General features: G+C 47.2%; 1 protein-coding gene across 1 annotated transcript in view; it reads right to left on the reverse strand.

The window, feature by feature from the left end:
* The window catches only part of LOC107185744 (ephrin-B2), a 47,144-nt gene that overhangs the window by 7,923 nt on the left and 23,465 nt on the right, over positions 1 to 15,756 (reverse strand). The gene's annotated exons all lie outside the window — the stretch shown is intronic.

The following is a 15,756-nucleotide window of genomic DNA, read 5'->3' on the forward strand; positions in this document are numbered from 1 at the left end:
GGCGTATCAACCTGATGAGTACGAACATTAACGACTGCCTTCGGTTCACCGCGGGTTGTCCTCGGTGGAGGCACAATAGATTCGGAGGGGCCCCGTTTCCGCGTATCGGTCTTGCTCGGAAACGAGGGTATCCATGAAACATTCGCGAAATTCCGAACGCCCCCGGAGGTTCCCCTCCGGGGTCCGTCGGTAGCCGGGTCAAGAAAGGGAGAAAAAGAAACGACGACGCGGACTCGCCCTCGTAGGCACCCAATGTCAGATAGGCAGGCGCCCATGGTGTCGGGACCCCACGTAAGTGTACATGCGCGGCCCTTTACAGGTACGTGTGCACATACAGATACACATATGTACGCACACAGGTGAGCTTGTGTATGCAGGCTCGGTTGTATTATGTAGCAGAACTTGCTGGGTACTTGGTGAGGATGGAACGAAAGGTCGGCGAATATGTAGAAAGGAAGGTAAAGAAGAAGAAGAAGAAGTGGAGGTAGAGAAGAAGAAGAAGAAGAAGAAGAAGAAGAAGAAGAAGAAGAAGATGGAGAAGGTGGAGGACGGTTCCTATATAACCGGTTCTTTCCAACAGCGCTCACATACGCCAATACACGTCTCCTCCACGTTGCACCAGGCACAAGTAACGTCTCTCCTGCTGTTCACACCGCCCTATTTCGGGGTCTACGAATCGGCGCGGCGACTATTTTCTTGGTTCACGCGGTTGCTCCACTTGTTTCGCCCCCGCCGGTATTTATTATCCTTTCGCCGGCCACGCACCACACGCTTACATGGTCGGCGGCGGCGGGTATATTTGTTCTGCGTTACATAAATTAAATACGGCCCGTTTGCGCGCGCGCGCGTGATGATGCCCGGCCTGGCCACCGGGGGGGAATGTCGAGGCACCGTTGAAATACGGTTTCCCTGTTTTCTTAACGTCCAGATGGACGACTCGTTCTTTCTCGAAAACGCTTAATTTCATTCACCGTCGTGACGGGTCTCACGAATATGAATTCCCATCGCGGCGCGTCACGTGGGACAAGACCGACGGTATTAACGGAACACTTGCGCGCATTAATGGCGGGGACACGTTATCGATGGTGAAGCAACAGTTAGGTATCGATACTGGACAGACTAGCTTTTTACGTACGTACCATCAAGTGCTTGCACCGTTCGAGTGCGAATATTACACTGGTAAAGTTCCGTAGACGTTAATCTATTACAATGAAGAGTGAATGCTAGAAGATATAGAACCTAGGAAATTGGCAATTGGAAAATTAGTCTGTACAAATTATCGCTATCGAGAGAACTAGTATATCTGTATATCTAGGGTTCTAGTTATAGCACTCTAAGGTATATCTATTCCATGAAAGTCAAATGTCTGGATACCAAGTACCAGAAGATGACCAAAGTACGGCGATTTCACTTCGCCACGTACTCGTGTTATTTCAGATTTCGAGAGATTCGGCAAAGATGTACATACTCAGCCCGGTGGTAGATATCTACGTGGAGCCCGTAAAGCTCTCTGTGGCGGTAAAACGCGGGCGTCGAAAACGCGTCCCGACGTTTCGGAGCATTAACGGACAATCTCGTAAGTGGGCGTGTAAGGGCTTGAAAATTGGAAGGTAGGCCGGGCCTCGACCAAATTAACGTTTGGCGATAATATCCGCTCTCTCTCGGTGCCCCCATGTCGGTACGTCGGCTCGGTTGGTACCCACCCTAAGCGTGCAACGAACGCCAACAACCTCGGGACCGAGGCACGTGCGCGCGCGCACACACACAACACACCAACCGCTCAAAACGCGCCCGGGCGTAGTTATTCCGTCCTACAGGGGGACGCGTATGTTTGTGTGTGTGTGCGCGTGGGTGTATAGGACATTTCAGTCGCAGCCAGGCCATTCACGAATTTATTAGACACCGTATACGTACGATCGTGGCCCGAATTACTCGCGATAAAAGCACGGCGTGGCTCCTTTTGGTACTTTGGACCGGGCAGCTCCGTTTCCACCGGAGGTTGATGTACCGTGGCCGTCTTGTTCCCCCCTCAACTCCCCCTCCCCCCTCACCCAATCCTGGGTCGTCGACGCGTTAATGGCGGCTATGCGTGGTGAATTGTGATGTATAAATTTCGTCGGGAGATTCCGTTTTTGAAGGAAATGATTCGCTTCGAGTCCTCCTTCGTGTTTCATTGCACGGTCCGAAAGATGAGATAAGGATATATTATGGTGAATGGGGCAAAGGGAGACTCGAATATCAGTAATCTGTTTTGTTGTTTTCTACGCACAGACTTTTTACTCAGACGAACAAGGTATGTACCGATTACGCCGTACACGCGTAGTTCTCGTCTATTTGTTTATTTTAATCCCGGCAAGAATTATGCCCGATGAAAGCCTGTTATTGCATGTTACGGTACTTAGAACGCGATCCTTTTAACTCGAGGACGAACGGTTTTGGTGCTCTTGCTCGGGCGCGCAGCGTATAAAGGCTGTGTTGTATTACGATCGTCGACGTGTTATTGGTAGCCCCGATGTGTGATTTAAAGGTTTCCCCGGCGGGAACGGTGTCATTTGCATATACCTACGTATTCGTAGGATCTCCGTGAGGACCCTCGTAATAATGCGATACGTTGCTGCCCTTGGTTCTTAACAGTTCTTTTCTGGCCTTAGGTAAATACCCGGCATGAATATGTATGGGGAAGTTCTCCGGTGACCCCCCCGAACCTGAAACCTGTGCGTCTGTGAATATCGAGAGCTCACGCGGAGACAGTTTTTTTCGTCCACCTCGATACACACGATAATGTTGCACGGAGTAGTGTTATTAGGTCGTTGTATATCCAGCCGCAGTCTCCATTGATTACTGTATTTTAGTATACTCTCATGAACGATAATCGTTGAAAAAACTTAGGTGCTCGTAGTGGATCGAATGAAAATGGACAGGCTACTGTGTATGAAACACTACTCGTTTTAATTAACTTGATTGAAGCTCTGCATGTTCGAAATTGTATTTACAATTACCTTTGAGGAAAAAAGTGTCGGTTTGTTGTTATTTTTAGAATTTCACCAACAATAAAGTACAGAATCTGTGGTAGATGTACCGACCATTAAAAGTCGTTTAACTCACTGGTAACCGCTCTCATTACGTGTCGACTGGCCCCGGACGCGTGCTTCAATAACTTGGTTACTTTTAAATTGTAATAACGAGCAATTTTAACCTGACGAAGTTAAATTATTATTCCTCCTAAACAACCTGTACCACTGAGAAAAAAATTGACATTTCAAATAGTAGTGGCAAAAACGTCAGATGAAACATGGTGAACCAGTCCACGTATAACATCTCAAATGAGTTTCTTACACTTTTGGGAAGCGCCAATGAACCTTTAGATGGCGACGAAATGGTTTATAGAAGAAAGATTCGTTCGATTACACGATTGTTCGCAATTTATGTCTGTGTATGTATGTAATACGTATAATGCTCAATATCATGGTCCCTTTTCACCGGAGAATCGTGTCGCCGGTACTAATTGCTTCGACATCTAAACTCCCGTAAAATCCGCGTAGCGCTTGTGGAAATTATTCGATGGCCAATAACTGTTCGACATATCCTACCCCGTGTGACCGTCTTCATTAATTCCCACTACTGTCCGGCCGACACCAATCAACTACCAAATAAAACCCACGGCAAGGGTTCCCGCCTAATTGGAACAACGAAAAAGTGGGCGTGCCCGTCGATCGTACGGACCTCCATCGTTTCGGGACCCCTGAAAATTCCTGCCGATCGTTCGTTCGCCGGTACCAATTTTAATACGTCCACCCCATCCCCCTCTTTTGCCTACGCGTCGTACACACACACACACACACACACGCCCTCTTCTCGTCACCGTGTCTAATCCCAATTTCCCGTTTTCAAACGGTCATTCGCGCGCTCTATCGTGCCTTCTTGCTCGGCCGATCGCGTTAGGAGGAAAAGAAGGAAGACGAGGCTAAAAAGTTATCGCTTCGAGAGCTGGCAATTACGCGCAGATTCCTATCGGCGTAATTACTGTCGTTCCACCCCGAGGTTCACGGTATTCAAGAATCTTGGAAAAGGAACGCGTGTGCTGTTGCAATAGAAACCGCGACGGTCGATCGACGGTGAACGTTGAAACGACAAGGAGAGCCTTAGCCTCTAAAGAGATTCCTTTAATCATCGATCCCCGACCTTCGTTTCGCCGCGTTAAGGCAAATCGTTCGCGCATCCCCGAACGAATGCAACGCGTTTTAAACCATTCAACGTCGTCGCCCACCGCCCCCCTTCCCCACCACCCCTCCGCGAGAAGACGGGACAAAGATTGTCGGTGAGAAACCGAGAGAAAAGAATTTGTATATTTTTCTCGTGATCTGTAGTCGGAGGAAGAGAAATAGAGAGGCGACGAGGAAAGAAGGCTCGGAAACGAGAAGACGAAGGGGAAGAACGATGAAGCGGGCAAGATGGACAGGGGAACAAAAAAGGGTGGGGTGACGAGTCAGGGAAAGCACAGACTTATGCAGTAACTATAAGTGGGATATTCTGGCAGGAATATCAAAGCTGAGACTGCGTCAAAGAGGGCGGATAGAGATGGTAGACCAGGGAGGAGAAAGGGAGAGAGCGAGAGAGGGGAAAAAAACAGAAAGAAAGTGGAGGCAAAAAGACGACGCCGCCGTCGCGGATGTATGTATGTATATCCTTGGACATTACCGGCTTCGGGACCATCGTTTGACTCTTTCATTCATCATGTTCATTCGTTGGACAACCATTGTGTCCGTATAATGCATATTTTTTCTCCCGTTCTTTCTATCTGGCCGACCCGACGAAGCCACGGTGTTGTAATGTCCGTGGGGAATTAGTCGTGAATATTTACCTGGTGTGACCGGGGGGCTCGTATGAATTATTTAAAGGAGCTAAAATGGTTCATTAAAACGATTCTTGATTTTTCCAGTCGTACCCGACTAGAGTTCGTCGATGGAGGGGGCACTCGGCTCGGTTTCGGTAATTATGATAATTCGAGCGTTAGTCATGGCTAGGTCGTATCGCGACACCTGCGCCAGGAAAAGTATTGCTAGTGACCAAAGGCGTACGGTGTATAGTTACATTTCTACATAAATAAGAGTATTGGGAATGGTCGATTACTGTTCCAGGAAGGTGTTTACTTATCGACACACCGCACCGTTGCACCTGCCCCTCCATGATTTCGAAACGTGCTCCATAATTTGTTTTCCCTCTCCCTCTAGACAGAACCGCTAGAAACCTTTGTTCTTGTCACAGTGGCAGCTGTTAAATCCGGCGTTAAAACGGCTGCGCGACTGTGTCGTCATTGTTTTTATGGGCGTAGACTTAACGAGCCTGAATGGCCGTTAATCGTGAACGTCGACTGATTTCCCGCATAGAATGTGTATCCTCCCACTTGAAAATTACCCTTTTATTTCTCCCGGTCTACACGGTAAATGATTTTCAGAAAAGTCTCTTAAATCAGTTTAATTCGATTGCTCTCTCTCACAGTAGAACGAGCTTCTTTTCGGAAACGAAAAAGAAGCGATGTGAACTTTTTTAAGCCTGGCTATAAAGAAGATTCAAGTTGCCGCTAGTGTAACTTACTTCACGTCGTGGAACTATAAAAGGGAGGCGTGCGCGCGCGCGCAAGGTACTTGTGCCCCGATTCTGTAAATCTATTTCTCTAAGGTCGTCGACATTTTTGCCGAAACATAGGTTCCATTCCTTTGCTCGGTAGTGGCCCTTGAATTTTTAAATTATTTATAAACGATACTCTGCATTCCCGGGGCTTTCTGTACCGTGACGAATACCACGACCTCGTGCCGTATTTATAATAACTTCCTGCAAGATGGTCCACTGTACACCGCAGTCGGTCCATTTAATGCACGACATTAATGCGTTATGTAAAAGCGTGCGGGGTGATTCTCTTGTCGTCGTCGTTGTCGTCGTCGTCGTCGTCGTGGTCGTCGTCGTTGTGTTTGTCGTAGTCGTCTACGACGTCGGCGGCGGCGTCTTTTCGTCTCTCCGTGCCATTAGGACGTGCCCGGCGTTATTATTAGTTAACTTCAAATATTTATTGTATTCGTCCGACCGGCATCTGCCTGCGACCGCGAACGAATCTGTCTCGTGTTCGGTCTATTTCTGCGTCCTAGTAAACTGGAATAGACTTCCTGCTCCTTCTGCATTTTCTGCATGTTAGATTCCTATTGGAGCGATCTATTCTATTAACAATAATTTCTTTAGGAACATAACTTAAGAATTATGTATTATTTTTAATTTCACTTAATTCAATCGTAGGGGCGATTCTTATGCTTTAAAAAATCAAACGGATAAACAATAAGAGGAACATGTAGGTACTTCAGTATATAGAAAAGTGTACATATACATCGAGGGTATTAAATCTTAACTACAGACCACTCGTCTCAGAGACAAATCTGAATTTTCATTTCATTATCACAATTTAGTTTGAGAATTTTAGAAGCTTTAGCATTAGAGTACCTTCAATAGACAGTAAGTGGCACACTATTTCCAAAATGATAACGAAAAGTAACATTCGAATGCTTATTAAAAGTGTTACCAAGTAGTCGTTGTTGAATGATTAATCTTTGAGACGAAGTCGACTGTAGTCACCAGTTAAAGTATAATATGAATCAGCATTAAGCAGATACGTCAGAAGTAATTAACGTTTTCTTGAAAGCAAGAAAAATTATCATAGAATAACTGCACCTGCAGATTTACTCAAATTAAAGTCCACTTTTCATAAAACGAAGAAACCTCGCCTCATATTTCTGCCCACAGCTGCGAAACAGGAAGATTGAGTAATCGTAGAAAATATTCCAACGAGGGAAAAAAGTTTCATTTTTCGCATTCTAATTGCCCTAATCTACCGTGAGTTTTTTCTCTGACACCGATAATCCGTGAGATTTACGGGCACTGGGAAAAGCAGGGGAAGAAACATTGCCGAGCGTAGAGCGCGGAAGACGAACGAAACCAAATGAGGCGCCCCGGTAATTTTTCCCTCGGGGGCGAAATTCTGTCCCGGCTGTAAAGAACCAAACGATACGAGACCTGTTACCAATAATAATTCGTCGAATTCCAACGGCCTTCCCCGCTTCTTCCTTGTTATCGATTTCCTGTGGTCAACCGATTCACGCGATTTCGGGTGAATTAACAATGTTCGATTGGATTTCAACCAAAAGAGAAAATAACCGATCGATTTCTCGTTCTTTCTCCAAAAAAATCGAATACCATTCTGCGGTCGAAGTACGATCCACGTTTACTCACGCGATCGAGTTTGCGGTCGATTTCGTTACGTTCGAAACTTCGGGAGTTTCGCTTGAAATTTTTATCGAAAACTGCACTCGTAGGCGGTTAGTATATTCCAGAGCGAACGAGGTTCGGCGTTATAAGCACGGTCGAACCTCGAAAAAATTGACTAGCCCGCTTAAAATATACGGCTCCATTATAACGCCGGGTCGTTGGATAAAATCGACGATGTTTCGCGGGGATAAATCTCCGCGAAAAAAAAAGAAGATACACCTCCCTCGCGCGCGTGTGGTTTGTGGATATAAAAGAGGGAAGAACAAAGTGATCGTCGTCAACGAAAGCGTTTATAAAATTTACGAGATCCTTCTTCCGCCTCTCAGAGATGTCACCCGACTATTCCAAGCTCTCAAGATAACTCAGATCAAAGTCCCGGGGAAGACTAGGGTGAGTCGCCGATAAAAACCATTCGTTTCCAATAAGATAAAATAGATAACATCCCCGTTGAAAGAGACACATAAACCTGAATCACGATGATCTACGTGTTCTCCATTTTCCTCGTGCACGCGCGTCAGTGAAAACCAATCGTTGCACGCGATTTGGTTCACGATGGAGGCACGAGACAGAGAAAAAGAAAAAAAAGAAGTCACGATTCCCGCGAGATGTTTCGACCTCGGGGTCGGTTTACATCGAAGATCAACCTGGCGATCGGAAGGCTGGGTGCCACAACCGTGGTACAAACAACACGATATCCCCGACGGCGTGGCGCGAGACTTCCACCGGAAAGTTCATCGATCCACGCGTACCGCGACGTAGCGTCCTATTAAAAGCCGGGAGAGAAGAGCGGAGGAGCGTTACAAACGCTCCGCTTCGCCTTCCCGTCCGTTCCACCTCCCTCGCGAGGCGTGGAATGGAGGCACTAAAGTGGCTAGACGGAGTGTCAGAGCCGGCCCGGAGATCAGAGGGCCGCCGTTGAAAGAAATAGTCCGCCGGGGACGTTATGCCGCAGCCACGTCCGCGCACGTGTTTTCGGGGTTCCGTCTCGTACCGTCGATTTATCAAGCTCGTCGAAAGCCGCGACACGCCGGGTTCCCTCTTTGCCTGACGGAATTCGCCCTCGGCTCGGTCGAACAGGTGACGGGGACAATCAATTCTTTTTTCTATGAACATTCTTTGTGATTTACTAGGAAGAAAGAATTTTGTTATTTATCCCGTAAACACAGATTTTTCTTTGTCTTTTTTTTAACACTCTTTGACTGCCACGTCACCGAAATATGGATGACACGTACGTTGAAAATAGGATTTGATTATTTAAGTATTAATACCAATAGCAATTAACTAAAGGCATACAGTTTCGACGATTTATGACTTTAAAAACGAAATAAAGCGTGTCTGACTACGTATGGCCTTTTTCACTGTAGCAGTTACCGGGTTAAAGATATATTAAATATTCTGGAGAAGATAATGTTGGTAGTGCATGTCGACGAGTCTTGTTGCACAGCGGTTGATAGTGATTTTTGTTTTTAAGAGTGGGAATTTAGGTTTTCCTTAGAATATAAACATAATAAGTGTACATTCAAATGTGTTTATCCTATTGTAGTATGATATCTTTTGTCGAGAACTTTTTGGAATTGTTTACTCCTGACCAGAATTGGGCAGGATTTTATGTTCTAACGTATCCACTTTAGTATCATGCATATTTCAGCATATTTTTGAATTTAGGCGAGAAAAACAGATTGTAAGTTAAGGATAAGGAAATTAATCGGCGCAATTTATACGGAGAATTTGCAATACTTCGTTGTGTTTAGTGTAAGAAGTATTAAAGGTTACTTATCCAGTAATTTATCTTAACTTTTCAGTTACTTATCAGCGGGTTATCGTAACTTTTCAGTTACTTATCATAACTTATCACTTATCGATTACCGATAACAGTTAGTACCGAAATATACACATAATTAGAGCGACCATTTGACACACAGCAATTACAGTAATTATGCATGGCTATATACATTATAGGATGTAGAATAAATGAACTCTTTACTCGTCTGAAAAAAGTAAGAATTTCTAAGAACGGGGGGGGGGAGGGGATACAATTCAATTTTTGTAACAAAATTATGAAGTTACAAATCTTTTTTATCCACATCTGGAGCATATTGAGCCGTGAAACCTCGTCCATTTTACAAACACGAGACCGCTCCATCAGTCGAGGCACGCAATTAAACGGAATTCGAATTGGCCCACGGTTCCCTTAATTTATGTGGATCGGCACGCCATCGCTTTGTAATTGGACCAACCGCGTAAGTAGAGGTGTGCCTGTTCCGATCGGTGATCAAATGCTCGTCGTCGAAAGAAATAGTCGGGCGACCTCGAGAGAGGTTCCACCACGTGGCTCATGCGTCCCGACGACGCGCGTGCTTTCGGAGTTCCGACGGCCTGCTAGCCCGGAGATTTATCAGTCGCGGCGTTTCGAATGTGTCGAAAGCGACCGCAGTCTTCACCCTTTGAACCTCCGCTTGCAGCAGCAGCGGCGGCGGCGGCTCTCGCCTTGGCTGATGCAGCTAGTGGAGTCACACGACGAAGGATGGAAAGACAATGTTAATAGAGCCATGGACATGGTCGACCTTTAATTAACCTAACTTACCAATTAGGATTCATAGCAGCTTCATCGTTAGGTATTTGTTTTTAAATTAGTCGTCCTCGTTAAATGCGTCAGGTTTAATAGTCATTCGAGTGTCACCACGCTTCTTTTAATTTCTCTGATACACTTGAGCCCTTTAAATTTGTCGATTCAAACATGACAGAGCAATGCGAATGGGTTTTGAAGGTATAATTTAACAGGAGGTCACGATACCGGCTGGCCCCCTCCCCCACCATCTGGTCGTTATTTTGGCGGGTCGGTTTAACCGTGCCATTTGGATTCGTTCGTTTTGCCCAATTTCTTTTTCTTCCGCTCCGGATACACTGTCATCGTCCAGAAAGGAAACGAAAGATCGACCGACCCCTGGCGACATTGCACAACGATTTAATTTTACGATCGGCAACTTTATGGTGATCTCGAACGTCGATTAGACGGTGGGACCACTCTGTTCGGGGAAGTACCGTTGGGTGTATTAGCACGTCGCTTTCAGAAGAAAGCGTGGAGAGCTTGCGGCTTGACCTTGCTACGTTATAGCATCCTCAGTTTTATGGCTGATACCAGCTGCCCGGGGTACCAGGGAGCCGATGAAAGGTTTACGGTTATGGAAATGTTTGTTCCTACGATGTGGAAATGGTACACGTCGAAATTGTAGTTTCAGAGCTGTTCGGAGCGGTGTCATGGTATGCGGGATCGTTCGATTTGATAACGTCCAGGTATACGGAAAATATTTTCGTTGCAAGAGGAATCTTTCGTTTGAACGCTTTTATTTTTTGGAACTGTGACTGGACACTAAAAACAACCAGTTTACAAGAATTCAAGAAAGAAAACCAATGATGATCAACGCTGAAATATTCATGGCACGTCGCGAAGTGGAAGAAGAGTACGTAATCTCTAATACGAACTAAAATTCAAATTATAGATTAGATAACTGCAGACGATTAAAGTACAAGGAAGAATGTCACTCATAATGTATCAGTATACCTTATCTCATCAAAAAGTAAAATAGAATTACAATTAGTGTGCAAATATATTGCACATTGTGTACTTAAAACTGCCGTTTAGTCCAGTCAGTTGACCACCACTTTACTACAGTCTGCTTATTTACCAGACCAGATATATCCAAGGTATTGTGTTCCCTGCTAATTTACTTAGGGGTTTAACCGTCGTATCTACACAAGTCGAACTTAATCGTAAAGTGCATATCTAGCGATCAGATTAACATTAGAATATTCCGTGTAAATCACGTCCCATCCCTCCCGGAGGGGGTACACCGAAACGAACATCCTGTCTGTCCGTAAACCGCAGCATCCGTCTCCATTGTTCTGTTATCTTAACAAAACGGCCGGCGGAGGGGCATCAATCACGTTATCTCCCCGTTTGCAATTCCATAATCCTTATAATTAATCTGTCCCGAGGCGGTCCCGATCGCGGGTCCCGCCGCGCCGTGCCCGTCCGTTAGCGCAGCGGACTTCCTTGACAGAGACAGAACGGCCACAGTTGCCGGGATTTGCACCTTCGACGAAGATCCGGATAGCTCCGCGCATTGAGACATTTCTGTCCACGGCCGATATGGAAGATAACCCGTGTTCCCGGTGCACGTTCGGGGTCAGGGCCCCGTTTCCTTGGGGTCAGATCCACTCAGTCGGTCCTGGCCATCCTGTTGATATCCCCGAGATAGCTGCCCATTGTTTATGGACATTGTCGTGCACAGGTACGCAAGCAGGGCCCAGGCGACAGTTCGGGGTCACTTCCTAGTGCCGTGACGTTTTCACACCAGCACGTGACACATCGCCGTGAAGATTCTTCAGGAGGGGGGACTCGGTCACGAATTCGCGTGACTCGCGGAAAATCACCGCGTCCCGAACCCTTTCTTGGGTCGCGTCTACTCCGGGCTGAAGGAGGCGGTGCATCTCGTGCCCTCCTCTCTTTTTCTCGGCATCGGTGAGAAATCTGCGACGAAGCTCCCACCTCTGCATTCTTGCTCGAACAGTTAAGAAAGCTCCTCCGTGACACATGCGCGCAAATTCTTTCGAATCGTGTGCGTACCTTGTACTTTTAAATACTTCCCAGTTTAAGAATTCTTATTTTGGAGATTGTCCAATCGAAGATGTTCCATTGGTCTTCTAGTATTTACAGATCACCCTACTGGAAGGACTTCGAAATTTCGATTCTTCGAAAACTTTCGACCGTCTTTGATTTCGTCCATAGAAAGCGATTTATTATATCGTGAATCTCCCAGAGACTTATACGTTCTTCACATTTAGTTCGATAACACACGGGTCACCGTTATCGGGACTTCGGTATTAACGTTAGTTCCTACCCAAGGAGCGTTCCCACATTCTTCAACCTAACCCAAAACCCGAGCCTCGCGTCGACTCTGGTGTGTGTCGATGTCCCTGTGTCTGCGTTCTCTTGCCGAACGTGTAAACAAACAGACTGCATGCGAACGCGGCATGTGTTCCGAGCGGTGCGTACACACACGAATTCACTTCCACACGGTCGATACGAGCGTTGAATCAGGAAGTCGTCATTATCGTTTACTTCTTAAGCCACGCCAGATCCTCTTCACGCGGGCAGATAACTTTTTCTTTTCGCCTCTTCCCTTCCACTCGTCGCCTCTTTATCTTCTTCCCTCTGTGTCCCCCTCTTTGTCAACATCTCCAAGAGATTTCCTCGACGAGTCCACCTCTCTGTGCGCATACACATCACAATCCCTCCATCCCAACCACCGTTCGTCCGATGTCCTTCGCCATTCAGTTCAAGGAAATAGACTCGTCATCCCTTTACGACGTGCTAAGCAGTCGGGTAAACACGAGGACCTAAGGTCCTCGTTGAAACAGGCCAAGAAGAACTTTGGCCACCGACGACTTTTACCTTTTACTGCTTTCTGCGCGTGACTTTCGGGCCCCTGGGTCCTCTCTCCGCGAGGCGGTACCTGGGTCGCAACCACGTGCGGCGTCCTTTCGGGACAAAGGACCCCCGGATAATCGGGGGATACCTTCGAGAGCCTAAGGGGGTCGGGGGAGGAGGGGCTCTATTTGGCCGAGGAACGCGGCGGAAGAAAATGTCCGCGGCAAATACGAGCGGCAAGTGGCGTAGAAATCAACCTTGAGGGAACCATCCGTGTTCCTCTTCTCTCCTTTTATTTTTTCGACGCGCACGGCGCACGAACACTTAAGCCCTCGATGTGAATAGGCCCGGGTCCCTCCGGCTGGGTTCAGGGCGGGGTTACCTTCGTACGAATCCCGGTCGTTATAGACAAATGGAGACCAACGGTGCAGGAATCCTGGGCGCGTAAAGGTATATTCGTCTTTGTTCGGGCGTACGATGATGCGTATTTATCTTGAGGTCTAGGAGGATGATCTCGATGGGCCGAGTAAATGACACGAAAGGGAGCCCGAGGGAGCTTAGTGTCACCAGAAAAGTATGAAGAATAAAATCTTAAAGAAGCGAAGAATTTAAGCGTGTCAATTATTAAGCCGTGAGAAATTCGAAAGAACCGACGGTAGCAACGTGTACACAAAAGAACCATCGAGAATCCTCCGAGTCTACATTCGACCATGCTTCGGTGAATTAGAGACATCCACTGCTGAATCAGAGAAAGGACGCGATACAATTTCTTGCACGCGTCATCTCTTTTACTCGGTCGTGTTTCACAACTGATTCCTGCCCCCATAGAGCCAACGATATCCCCCCTCTCCCTCGCGTTTCCTCTCAATCTTTTCCCTTGCGTAACCTCGATGGAGCATCATCCACGGAGCCAGACTTTCTCCGGTTCCACGTCGTGTGGTGGCGGTGGCCTACGAGCCATAAAAGTAAATCGGTGGAACTCTCGACGGCCCAAGGGCGGAGTAACCTCGGCATAAATCCTGATGTTCTAGACAAATGGGGCCTAACGGTGCGTATATACGCGCGGGAGAATCCGCGCGCTCTTGCACAAGCCAACATATCGTCTCGCCTTTGTCCGACACCAACAGCACCACCGGCGTCTTTTGCTCTTTAGTCCCAAGGACTTGTGGTGCAGAGAGGAGAAGGTCGTGTATACCTGGCGGAGAAGATGGGGGCCACGTCGACCTGGAAGATATTCGAGGATCCACAGACCGGCCTCTAGATACCTGATGTCTTTCGTACATCCCCTTTTTATCTTCCACAATTTTCCTACGGGGCCCTTCGCCCCCCCCCCCTCTTGCCCTTGCGTCTCGCGGCCCCAGGGCGTCCCTGTCGAGTTTTCGGCAAATAATGGCCCACTTGATTGTGAGTATACACCCGGGGTTTAGGGTGCCCCGTATACACGGGCGTCGTCACGCTCCACGCTTGATCTGGATCGTTCGGGAAAAGGTTCTACCCATTGTGCCAGATACTGAGACGGCAAGGGATAAAAAATGATTGCGGACAGAAGTGCAGCGAGTTTTGTTTGCTCGGCATTGTTGCCGGGGGTTAATAGTTCGCGGAGTACTTTGTCGCTTTGGGGGTTTTTTGTCGAGTGTTTTTCGGGGCGAGTGCGCTCAGGAGCCGGGCTCCGCGGCGTAACAGTTTAATGTTTATGAATGGGGGATTAGAGACGGTAATGATCATTCGGGATCGTTCTCGGGTTTGTGAGCTTCTGCTCGAAAACAAGTTTAAGAGTCTGGCCACCCCCCTCCCCTCGCCGTGGAAACTTTTAACGAGAATTCTTATAGAGGTACCCGTCCATTTCTCGGAGTCCTTAAGTTCTTAAATAATTTAGATTGTTTACAACCGTATTCTTTTGTTAATCTTTCGCTCCATACAAAAATTACTTTTTTTCTTATTCCGTTTGGTACACTTCTTGTAGTCAGATTTGTTTCATTTCCATAACGAACTCGTACCTATTCTTAACATTGCTTATATAAGCAATAATGCACCTAAACATGTTTCGAAATAAATGAGAATATCGTCCAAGCGCATCTTAAGCTTTAAATTGGAGTTATAGTAGGTCACCTGTCTATGCTAGAGGTTTACGATTACGGTGATCGAATAACGCGATGGACCCTCCGCCTACCGCATTTTAATTATCACACCGAATCGCTCCGCACAAGCCGAGAGGATCGCAGGAAAACTAATGACATGTTTCAGCGTTGATCGAACCATCGATACTTTTCTAAAACCCTGTGCGCCTCATCCGTTGATCACCGATATAGCGCAGGGGGTCGACTGCTTCGAACGACAAGAAGCCCCCATCGTTCGTCATTAGACGTCCAACTGTCTGTCGACAATACCGGTCCACGGTTACGGGACATCTAAGAACGCTCTTCAGCATCAATCTTGCTGGTCTCGAAAATTCAAAGAATCCGTTTCTCCCTTTGGACAGAGACTCTCGCAGGATACTCTCCCTTCTCCGATCGTGGTCTTTCTCGCCTCTTATTCTCTCTCCGCACCTTCTTTCATTCTTCTCTCTCATCGTTCGTTTCCTTTCTCTCGCCCCGCGTGTGTGCGCGCGGGTCCTTCTGTCTCTTTTTCCCTCACTCGCGGGCCTCTCGGTCTCTCTCCTCTCCGCCGCCTTCGAGGATCGACCTACGGCTGTTCTTTTGGAAACCATATATTTTTCGTTTCACAGTTCGCGGCGCCGTTGAATGCCCAGCCTCCATTCAGACGAGGGTGCATCTCCGTAGCAGCCGCCAGGTATAAATTTTGGCGTCGGCCCCGAGTTGCCGGGGTTGGGCGACCGTGGAGGGGGAGAGGGGGAGGGGCAGATGAAGAAAATAAGAAAGAAAAAGAAAATATGGAAAAAAGAACGGAGTGGGGAAAAAGCAGGGTGAGGGAGGTGGAAAGATCGGTCCCATGGTAATCGATTACCTCCCCCGTATCCCCAGAATCCCATATAGTGACCGGACCCATGGCCCGAA

The sequence above is a fragment of the Dufourea novaeangliae genome, unplaced genomic scaffold (genome assembly GCF_001272555.1).
Source record: "Dufourea novaeangliae isolate 0120121106 unplaced genomic scaffold, ASM127255v1 scaffold56, whole genome shotgun sequence".
Classification (NCBI taxonomy): Eukaryota; Metazoa; Arthropoda; class Insecta; order Hymenoptera; family Halictidae; genus Dufourea; species Dufourea novaeangliae.